Source organism: Cornus florida, unplaced genomic scaffold (assembly GCF_030987335.1).
Source record: "Cornus florida cultivar Cherokee Brave unplaced genomic scaffold, ASM3098733v1 CherokeeBrave_3.0.0_Hap2_Chr01, whole genome shotgun sequence".
Classification (NCBI taxonomy): domain Eukaryota; kingdom Viridiplantae; phylum Streptophyta; class Magnoliopsida; order Cornales; family Cornaceae; genus Cornus; species Cornus florida.
In genome coordinates, this window is record NW_026775571.1 from 115,014,605 (window position 1) to 115,018,418 (window position 3,814).

At 17.4% G+C, this 3,814-nt stretch overlaps 1 pseudogene; it reads left to right on the forward strand.

The window, feature by feature from the left end:
- Positions 1 to 274: 274 nt before the first annotated feature.
- On the forward strand, positions 275 to 348 carry LOC132282467 (U2 spliceosomal RNA; annotated as a pseudogene).
- Positions 349 to 3,814: the final 3,466 nt, after the last annotated feature.

Consider the following 3,814-nt stretch of genomic DNA (forward strand, 5'->3'; position numbering starts at 1 on the left):
AGTTTCAGTATTTACTTCTTAATTGATATAAATTCTATAAAACTCAAAATTAATATAAAAGAGTTTAATTCACAATAAAGAGCTCTCATTAATTATTATATCCCACGATAAAAATTCTATAAAACTCAAAATTACTTAATAAAATTAAAATTAATTCAAATTAACAAAATATAAAAAGAGTTTAATTCAAATTATAAAGTCCAACATTGGTTTTAAGTAAAAAAGATTACATGAAAGCCTCTTATAAAACTATAAAGTTAGGAAAATAATGATCACACATTCTCGGCCTTTTGGCTAAGATCAAGTGTAGTACTAAATTTTTTTAGATTAGCCTTTTGACTAACTTTTCTTGGTCTTTTGGCTAAGATCAAGTGTAGTACTACTTTCTCGACCTTTGGGCAAAGAGTTTCAGTATTTATTTATTAATTGATATAAATTCTATAAAACTCAAAATTACTTAAGAAAATTCAAATTAATTCAAACTAACAAAATATAAAAGAGTTTAATTCACAAAAAGAGCTCTCATTAATTATTATATCCCACGATATAAATTCTATAAAACTCAAAATTACCTAATAAAATTAAAATTAATTCAAATTAACAAAATAAGTATTTATTTATTAATTGATATAAATTCTATAAAATTCAAAATTACCTAATAAAATTAAAATTAATTCAAATTAACAAAATATAAAAATAGGTTAATTCAAATTAGAAAGTCCCAAATTGGTTTTAAGTAAAAAGGATTACATGAAAGCCTCTTATAAAACTATAGAGGTAAAGAAATAATAATCACACCTTCTTGACCTTTTGGCTAAGATCAAGTGTGGTACTATTTTCTCGACTTTTGTGCAAAAAGTTTGTATATTTATGTATTAATTGATATAAATTCTATAAAATTCAAAATTAATAACCAACCAAGCAGGACCCAAAGCCCTGAAACTTACCACATGCTTCCATGGTTATAAATTATTATAACAGTAATTACTTAATAAAATTCTAATTAACAAAATATAAAAAGAGTTTAATTCACAATTCAAATTATACTATACTACTCTCATTAATAAAAACCTATTCATAAAAAGATTTTAATTCACAATAAAGAGTTTATTTATTATATCTCACAATCAACAAAAAGTTTAATTAAAATTAAAATTATACTAAAATTCAAAACATATAATAATTAATTTTTCTAACATAATATTTATTAATTGATACGTAAAATAAAATAATTTTTCTAAAACTCTACCACAAATTAGCTTTTATTGTAAGTTTCTTAATAAAATTAAATCTAATTAGACAAAGATATATTTAAAGAAATAAAATAATTTCTATAAAACTCTATCACAAATTATCTATTTTATTTTTAATAAAACTCTATCATACTAGACCAAGATATATTTAAAGAGTTTCTATAAAACTCTGACACAAATTACGTATTTATCTATGTATTGTGAGTTTTTTAATAAAAGAAAATCTAATTAGACAAGTATTATTAATATAAAAAATTATTTATTAATTGATATAAAAAGAGGTTCAAACGAGTTTCTATAAAACTCTAATGCAAATTACCTATTTATCTATTTATTATTAGTTTTTTAAATAAAAGTAAATCTAATTAGGGTTGAATTATTAAAATAAAAAAATATTTTTTAATTGACATAAAAAGAATTTTAAAAAGATTTTATATTAAACTCTAACACAAATGACTTATTTATTTCTTTATTATAAGTATTTTAATAAAAGAAAATCTAATTAGGCAAGAATTATTAATGTAAAAAATATTTTTGAATTGATATAAAAAATAAAATAATTTTCCAAAAACTCTATTACAAATTACCTTTTAGTATTAGTTTTTTTAATAAAAGCTAATCTAATTTGACAAAATTATTAAAATATAAAAATATTTATTAATTCATCTAAAAAGAGTTTTAAAAATATTTTCTGTAAAACTCTAACACGCATTACCTATTTATCTATTTATTATGAGTTTTTTAATAAAAAATATAATTAAACAATAATATATTTAAAGGAAACAAAAATTTTCTATAAAATCTATCACAAATTATCTAACTCAAAAATTTACCTAATAAAATTCATATTAAACTATTTATCTATTTATTATTCTGAATTTTTTAATAAAAGAAATTCTAATTAGACAATAATTATTTATATAAAAAATATTTACTAATTGATATATAAAATAAATTAATTTTTTCTAAAACTCTACCACAAATTAGCTTTTATTATGATTTTCTTAATAAAATAAAATTAAATTAGACACGGAAATATTTAAAGAAAATAAAACAAATTCTATAAAACTCTATCACAAATTACCTATTTTTTAAAAAACAACTGTACCACAAATTAGCTTTTATTATGAGTTTTTCATAAAATGAAATCTAATTAGACAAATATTATGAATATAGAAAATTATTTATTAATTAATATAAAGAGAGGTTTTCAAAAAGTTTTTATAAAACTCTAACACAAATTACCTATTTATCAATTTATTATGAATTTTTTAATAAAAAGAAATCTAATTAGACTAGAATTATTAAAATATATGTATTTATTAATTAATATAAAATGAGTTTTTAAAAGAGTTTATATTAAACTCTAACACAAATTACCTATTTATTTATTTATTATAAAATATTTATTAATTGATATAAAGAGAGAAATTCAGAAGGGCATAGACCCAGAATTACAGAAGCTCCACCAAAGAATTTCTGTATTTATTTATTTATATAAAAAATACAGATTATAGAAGCTCTGCCAAATAGTTTCAATATTTATTTATATAAACAAAAATTTTCAAACTTGCAAGGAGTTTCAGTATTTATTTATTTATATAAAAAATATTTATTAAATGATATGAAAAGAGTTTTTATAAAATAAAATAATTAAAAAAAAATTCTATAAAACTTTAAAATCTACCTAATGAAATTAAAATTAACCTATTTATCTATTTATTATTCTGAATTTTTTAATAAAAGAAACTCTAATTTTCAAAGTAAAATACAAAAGCTCTGCCAAAGTGTTTATTATTAAAAAATTCATAATAATAAGAAAATCAAAAGTGTTTCAGTATTTATTTATTTATATAAAAAAATATTTATTAATTGATATAAAAAGAGTTTTTATCAATACTATTATTAAATGTGCAAAAAGTTTCAATATTTAAGTATCTATTTATATATATAAAAATATTTATTAATTGATATGAAAATATTTTTTATAAAATAAAAAATAAAAAAAAAATAAAAAGACTCTATCAAACTCTAAAATCTATCTAATAGAATTTAAATTAACCTATTTATTTAATTATTATTATGAATTTTTTAATAATAGAAAATCTAATTAGACAATAATTATTAATATAAAAAATATTTATTAATTTATATATAAAATAAAATAATTTTTCTAAAACTCTACCACAAATTAACTTTTATTATGAGTTTCTTAATAAAATTAAATCTAATTAGACAATGATATATTTAAAGAAAATAAAATAATTTCTATAAAACTCTATCACAAATTACATATTTTATTTTCAGTAAAACTCTATCACACTAGACAAAGGTATAATATTTAAAGAGTTTCTATAAAATTCTAACACAAATTACCTATTTATATATTTATTAAGAGTTTTTAATAAAAAGAAATCTAATTGGACAAGTATTATTAATATAAAAATTATTTGTTAATTGATCTAAAAAGAGGTTTTTAAAGAGTTTCTATAAAACTATAACACAAATTACCTTTTTACCTATTTATTATGAGTTTTTTTAATAAAAAGAAATCAAATTAG